This window comes from Pteropus alecto, unplaced genomic scaffold (assembly GCF_000325575.1).
Source record: "Pteropus alecto unplaced genomic scaffold, ASM32557v1 scaffold24, whole genome shotgun sequence".
NCBI lineage: Eukaryota > Metazoa > Chordata > Mammalia > Chiroptera > Pteropodidae > Pteropus > Pteropus alecto.
The window spans coordinates 14,749,172-14,757,620 of NW_006439192.1; the positions used below are offsets into that span (position 1 = coordinate 14,749,172).

At 30.3% G+C, this 8,449-nt stretch overlaps 1 pseudogene; it reads right to left on the reverse strand.

Moving 5' to 3' along the window:
• Positions 1–3,219: 3,219 nt before the first annotated feature.
• On the reverse strand, positions 3,220–3,338 carry LOC112483426 (annotated as a pseudogene).
• Between the last annotated feature and the right edge of the window lie 5,111 nt (positions 3,339–8,449).

Sequence of the window (8,449 nt, forward strand, 5' to 3'; positions counted from 1 at the left end):
ACTCCCTGGATATCCATTTTCAATTTTCTTTGTGGACTCTTTTATTTTTTTCCACTCACCCTTTAAATTAGGAGGAGCTCCTCCCCCAATTTCCCTAATGCAACGTTTTTGGTCTTTTCAACTTCTAATATTCCAGATTCCATTTAAATTATCCAATGAATTAAATTATCCCACAAAAGCTTAATTATCAGGTAAATAGTGACCATTTCTAAATCTATATCTCAATCTTAAACCTTTGGATATCTCCTTTTGGACTTCCCCCAGGAAACTCTAGTACGATATGTCCAAAACAGTAACACTCTGCTACCATATTTTTATGTAGTATTCCAATACTTTTCATATTATTCTGTTATAAAGAAATATTTCTAAAAACTTAATTTAAAATATTAACAGTGATTTTACATGATTAACAATTTTCAGAGTAATAAAGTACTCAGTAGTAGGCATGATAGTGAAACCAAAGTTCACATGTGACTTTAAAGGGAATTAAACTGGTGCTGGGAAAACTGAAAAGCCACCTGCAAAAGAATGAAACTAGATTGCTGTCTACCACTACACTCCGAAATTAACTCAAAATGGATTAAGGACATGAATATAAGATCTAAAATAATAAATTGCATAGAAGAAAATATAGGAACTAAACTCAAGGACCTTAGACTTAAAGGAGATTTTGTGAATTTGACCTCAAAGGCAAGGGAAGTAAAAGCAAAAATAAATACATGGGACTATATCAAACTAAAAAGCTTCTGCACAACACAAAAAAAGTCAACAGGGTAAAGAGACAACCATTCAAATGGGAAAATATATTTGCATGTAACACCTCTACTAGGGGTCTAATATCCAAAACACACACAAAAACTCATACAACTCAATAACAACAACAAAAAGTCAATTTTAAAATGGGCAGAGGACCTGAACAGACACTTCTCCTTAGAGGACATACAAATGGCCTGCAAACATATGAAAAGATGCTCAACATCACTAGCTAGTAGGGAAATGCAAATCAAAACCACAACGAGATACCATCTCACATCTGTTAGAACAGCTGTTATCAACTGGACAGATAATAACAAGTGTTGGAGAGGATGTGGAGTAAAAGGAACCCTCATACACTGTTGATGGGACTGCAAATTGATACAGCCACTATGGAAAACAGTATAGAGGTTCCTCAAAAAACTAAGAATTTATCTACCATATGATCTAGCAATCCCCTACTGGGTATTTACTCAAATAATTGAAAACATATATATGAAAAGATATTTGCACACCAATTTTCATATCAGCATTATTCACGGTAGCCAGGACATGGAAGCAACCGAAGTATCCTATGATAGATGATTGGCTAAAGAAGTTGTGGTACATATATACAATGTACCACTCAGCCATAAGAAGAGATGAAATAGTGACATTTGCAACAACATGGATGGACTTTGAGATAATCATGCTAAGTGAAATAAGCCAGGCAGAAAAAGTTGAAAATCACATGTTATTATTTATACATGGGATATAAACCTAAAAGAAACAAACAAACAGGACAAACAAACAGAGACTCATGGACATGGACAATAGATTAGTGGTTACCAGAGGGTAAGGAGGTAGATGGGGTCAAAAGGGGTCAAATATGTGTTGACAGAAAGAAATCTAACTATGGATGGTGAACATACAACACAAAATATATATGACTTCCTGTTGAATTGTACACTTGAAACTTACTGGATTTCATTAACTAAATTCACTATAAAACAAAACAAAACAAAACAAAACAAAACAAAACAAAACAAAAAACCAAGAATAGGTCATGGATAAAAAACATAAAATAGAAATAAAGGCAATTAACTAAATGACTACATCCAAAATTTACTTATCTATAGTCTTCAAAACGAAAAGTTTGGAAGTCTCTTTGAAAAACTTCCATATCACAATTTTACAAATATTTTAAATTACATACATATAAAGGAATTAATGAAATGAAGTATGTAAAAACATTCTAGGTAAAGGCTAACCATAATGTAGATGTTTAATAAAAATTGGCTGAAGAAGCAACTAGTATCTATAGGACAATAAAATATATGTGAGCAATTTTTTTAATAAAAATTGGCTAAAGAAGCCAACTAGTATCTATAGGACAATAAAATATATGCAAACTAGGCATTCTAGAGGTTAACTAGCTTACTCATTTACGTTTAATTTTTCAGGAACATTCGACACTTTCTGCTTTGTAATTCAGCAGATTTGAAGAATATAAGCTCATTTATCTTAGAGCTTGAAGAACAACTTGAGATTCCTCCTGCTTATTCCTTGAAAAGTTACCAGGTTCTTTAAGACATACATTACATTTCACAACCTTCTCTCTCTTTACATTACAATGTACATTTATTTCCAAAATATCTATCATTGTGGAATTCTCAGTGAGTTCTTTCTTTTTCTCAGAGTCATAAGTATGAACAATTTAGTTTTGCCTCTCAGTCTGAAAAATACACAATTTTATATTTATATAAAACCCTTTTCAGAATGTTCTATTGAAAAATAAATTTAAAAAATCAATTGACAGATCAATAAGTTGCTAAAATATCATTGGTTAAAAAGATTCACTGCATAAATTACATTACTTTTCATTAATTTTAGTAAAAGAATTAGTAAAGTGTATGCTCTATTCTCCAACTGTGCTGGGTAAAGATTTCATTTTATTGATAACTCTAGGGTTCTGATAACTTTCCAACTAGGTATAAAGATTAAGAAGTCCAGATGTCAATTTAAAATAAGAAGTTTTACTGTCTAATTAGTAGATTTTGGAGACAAACTTGGCAGATTATTAATATTTATTAAAGTGTATTTTGAGCTGGCTTCTATGATGGCAGCCTTTTCATCTCATTGTTTTCTTCCCACAACTGAGCTATTTTGATTTCCATATTAAATGTGGGTAAATTGATGGGCACAAAGATGAAATTATTTGCTCATGGTTCTAAAAATCATATGAAATAGAAAGCCTCAATTACTGGTCTGTATAGCCCATAGATCTTTCACAATATAATTTTGATAATTAAGTATGTAATCCAAAAATTTTCACATTACAATAATAATTTTCCAGAGTAATAGATGTAAAATCAATTAGAATAATTTTTCTTTTTTTTTTTTTTTTAGGTGAGGCAACCCTTGGTTGACCTCATAGATTGCAAGGACCTTGTCAGCTTACAATTCCTTATTTATTTTATTTTTTTACACCTACAGCACCTGATCTTCCTAGGTGTTCTCCCATCCAAGTACTAACCAAGCTCAACCCTGCTTAGCTTCCGAGATCAGATGAGATCTAGCTTGTTCAGGGTGGCATGGATGTAGACAAAATAATTTAAATAATGTGAAATGCTTCAGATAAACTAGTTGTGATACTTTTTTTTTTTTAATGGATTATTTTCTGGGCAGTTTTAAGTTCACAGCAGCACTGAGCAGAAGATACAGAGGTCTCTCATATACCTCCTGCCTCCACACATGTATAACTAACTTTGGGCATCCTCAGCATCCACCACCAGATTAGTATGTTTGTTAGATCTGAATCTGCACTGACACATCATAATCAACCAATGTCTCTAGTTTACATTAAGGTTCACTCTTGGTATTGTATGTTCTATCGGTTTGGAAAAACATATAATGACATGTATCCACCATTATAGTACTCACAAAGTAGTTTCACAGTCCTAAAAATTCTCTATATTCCACCTATTCATTTCTCCCACTTACCCTGACAACCACTTATCTTTTCACTGTCTCCGTAGTTTTGACTTTCCTAGAATGTCATATACTTGAAATTATATAGTATGTAGCCTTTTCAGATTGGTTTCTTTCATTTAGTCATATGCATTTAATTTTCCTCCTTGTCTACATGGCTTAAGCTCATTTTCTTTTTTAGTGCTGAATAATATTCCGTTGTCTGGATGTACCATAGTTTATCCATTCACATACTGAAGGACATCTTGGTTGCTTCCAAGTTTTGGCAGTTATGAATAAAGCTGCTATAAACATCTGTGTACAGGTTTTTGTGTGGACATTAGTTTTCAAAACTTTTGGTAAATACTAAGGAGCAAATTTATGGATCTTATGGTAAGAATATGTTTATTTTTTTAAAAAAATCTGCCAAATTGTCTTCCAAAGTGGCTATACAATTTTACATCCCAACTAGTAATGAATAAGAGCTCCTGTTGCACCATATCCTTGCCAGCAATTGGTATTGTCTATGTTCTGGATTTTGGCCATTCTGATAGATGTGTAATAGTCTCTCATTGTTATAATTTTCATTTCTCTAATGACATATGTAAAGCATCTTTTCATATGCTTATTTGCCTTCTGTGTATCTTCTTTGGTGAGTTCTCTGTTAAGGTCTGTGGTCCATTTTTTTTTTTTTATCAGACTGTTTGCTTTCTTATTGAGTTGAGAAAGCTCTTTTAATATATTTGGACAAGAGTCCTTTATCAGATGTGTCTTTTGAAATTACTTTCTCCCAGTCTGTGGCTTGAATATTCATTTTCTTGACCATGAGCAACATAAAAGAAAGTGGTCCTTTCTTTTTCCTACCTTAGTCCCTGTCTCAGTATAGCTGATTTTCCTATTTAATTAGAGGTTGCTGTTTTAGAATGATAATAAAATATAATCCAAGTAGATAAAATTTAACCCTATTTATAGTTATGTACTGCTACATCTTGTCAACTCTTTGACTTCCCAGTACATCAAATATTGTGTTGCTCAACATTCTGCTATTTCATACTTTATCAGAGAGGTATTAATTAGAATAGTTCACAAATGATTTTACACTGTATAAAATAAATAGCCTAATATGAAATCAACTGATATGCATGTAAGAAGGGGGAAAAATGATAGAAAGTAAGAGATATGTCAAGAGAGTCAAAGAAAAAGAGAAAAAAATTACCATTTCATTATACAGTAGTGACAGAAAACACTGCTTTGTTAGCAAATTTAAGGTTGGTTTTGTTGTTTTGTTTTGTTTTGCAAATTGAAGGTTTTTTATCTTCTAAGGTTCTTTCAGGGCATGGCGGTGGTATGAGTGGTAGCTTATAAGACCTGAGCATGTTCATGCTGTTAGCTAAACATAATAGCAATGAAGAGAATATCATTCCTAATTTGGTCTATTGCTAGTTAACCAGTAATATACACCTCTCCAAAATGAGATTTCCTAATTCATGGTTAGCTATCACTTTCAAGAAAAATAATTTTTCAAAAGGAAACACCCTTGCAAAATGGAAAACAGCTAAATGTTATCTGTAGAAACAGGATAGCAATCTCTATTGAAATACACCTGCCAATTTTAGATCTTGAAAGATGCTTTTTTGAAATATCACTGTCATGCTTTCATATTACCTATTATTTTGATTTTTTTCTACTTTAGCATTTAAGATATAAGATTACAACCAAATAGAATGGAAAAAAAAGAAATTATTTTTAAAAAATGTCCACAAATACAGAGAATTAAAATAATTCAAATAATGCATACATCCAACATCAAGCCCCTCCAATATTTTGCTTTATGTGAAATATATGGATTAGTAGATTTAACAAATTTTCTTTTTATTCAACTTTTCATATATCACAATACAAAGTAACAAATTAAAATCAAATAAAATCAAACTGTGAACATGCAGAATATTTAAAATTTGCAAATTATTTAATGAGAAACAATAGTAATGTTATATGAAATTATTAAATATGGTAGTAATATTTTATTATAATAAAATATACATAATATAAAATTTAACATTTTAACTATTTTAAGTATATAGTTAGTGTCATTAAGTACATTCACATTGTTGTACAATCTTTGCTACCATTTGGTACTAATATTCATACGCATGTAACAGAAGAACTTTGGTAAATATTTTGATAATACATTGAAATCAGGCTTGATGCAATGTGACTTATATCTCTTAATAAATAATTCACAAATCATGTTCCTAATGGGCTTATTTAAGCATATCAATTGTCTTTATTATGCTTGTGGAAAGAATATTGGTCTTAAAATTAGAAAAGTTAGTATACAGATCTAATTCTACCCTGTATGAGTAGTAACTTGGGTGCAGTAACTAGAGATCAAGGAAAATTAATGATCCAAATCTGTCTGATTACTACCTATTATTCTATTCAACCAAACACATGCAGCTAAATCACATTGTCATACCTCTCACATTCTGAGATATTCCCTCTTTTACTTTATAGTTACACTTAGACAAAGGCCAGAAGAAAGGTAAACAATTTAGGAAAAGCAAAAACAAACAAATATAAATAAAATAATTGTCTCTATTCTACCACCATAATTGTGTACCATGATTTACTTTGTAGTATTTAAATCAAAACATTATGTTAGAACAAAATAGTTTATACTAAGTCTTCCAGTGCTAAAGTGTATAGTAGAAATGAATACCATTAACTTGTTTTAGAATATTTGTCTTTAAATCAAGCAAATATGTAGCCCCTAGGAATCATCCACAAAACAAGCTAACTTAACTATAAACTGGCTCAACTTTGATCAAAAATACTAATCAAATTCCCTCAAATACTATAAAACTAAAATGTAATTAGATTCCTTTCATTTAATATGTGAATGCCATTGAATATATTTATTTATGTTTTATAAAAAATGCTAATGACACAACTTTAAGCTTTTGTGAAATTAATTGAAGATATGTTGAGAATGATGTTGTTTTCCTTTATAAATCTTATTTCTTTACTAATTAAGCTTTATTCCTCTGATCACAAGCATTTGTCACTTTCCTGAAGCTTCTGAAATAATAATTTATATCCTATATGTACTGTAGAAATATTTTATCACTATTTACATATTTGAATTAGATTCTCACCTACATCTACTATTTGTTATCAACTGTAATAGGTAATTTTTTATTATGAAAAACATATATTCTCATAACTATAAGCATATTTACTGAATATCCTTGATTTATCACAAAGCCATAGATTAATCTCCAGGTTTAAAGGTTTAGTAAAGCATAAAACAATAGTGGTGTTAGAATTCTGAACCTGGAATCTTTTAAATATTTATTTCTTGGGCATAAATGTTATAAAAATATTAAAATATTTCCTTCTTACAATTTCAAATTTATATTGACTAATATCATTTTTAAATTTTATAATAAGCAAATGGATCAGTTTATCGTACTTATTGTTTCACATGTTTACCAGTAACATTTACTGAGAAAATAGTATGTATATATGTTTTACTAATTTTATTGTGTAAATTACTTTATTTCTTTCTCACAGATTTCTTTGGCGGTAGGTACTAAGACCATCTCCATTTTACAGATGAGGAAATTTAGACAGAGAACTTAAGTAATTGGGCTTAAATCTCAAAGAGAATGAGAACTACAGATTAAATTCAGATCTAATCTGACTGATGATAAATTCATCAATGTGGTAAACTAGTATGAATAGATCTGAAATGTTTATTATTAATGAGTTTTTAATCTAGTTGAAGAGTTAAAGAATACACAAGAAATAAAAACATAGACATATATATTATACAGTAATAAACTCAATTTATGACCATTATTAAAGCTGTTTGTTGGTTTCACTAGTTGAAGAGGCCATGGAAGATTTAAAAATTATCCCCTCTTTGATAACTGGCTATGATTTAGACTGAAGTGGGGGAAAAAAAAAACATTTTAAATTGGAAAAAACTATGTAAAACATGCTTCAAAAAATTTAAATATACATTCATTAGACTGTGAAGATACAAACCTGACTGGAAGAACCCTTACACATTGAAAACTAGAAGAAAAATATAAAATTTCCCATAAATTTTGCAAGCCTATTGGCTCCATCGAAAAAAAAAAATATTGATAGAATTGAAACATCAACTTAAAAGTGTGTAAAAAGAAATAGATTCAGAATTGAAGGTTAATAAAATCCCTGAGGATGGCAATTGATTAAAATAAAGAGTAATTCTAAAGTAGTATCGGAGCAAATAAAAATGCAATCCCTACTTTCAAATATAAGTGACTTTGCAATCGAATATACCAGCTGGCTTTTAAAAATTATGCTTTTATCTAATCCATTGTCCTGGATGAACCCCAATCCTGAGATCATCACTTGAGTTCTGAGTAGTATTTACACAGGAGAGAACATGTTCTCAGATGTCATCACTAACTCTGAATAAAACCCCTTAATATTTAGCAGATATTAGTAATAAAGTTTTTATGAGCCCAAAATAGCACTGATGGACTAATAAGCTAATAAGCCATGCATACATACATAGCATTATTAGTCACACTCTTTACTGATCAAGTGGTGTAGATTAAATGAACATAACTGCAGGTGTTCAAGACCAGTGTCGTTAACCCTTCCCTAATAAGCCTCCCCTTGGAGAAGGAAATGGAAACATAATTAATGATATACTAACTGTAAAGTTTTTAGTTTTGTAATTCTACTCTAC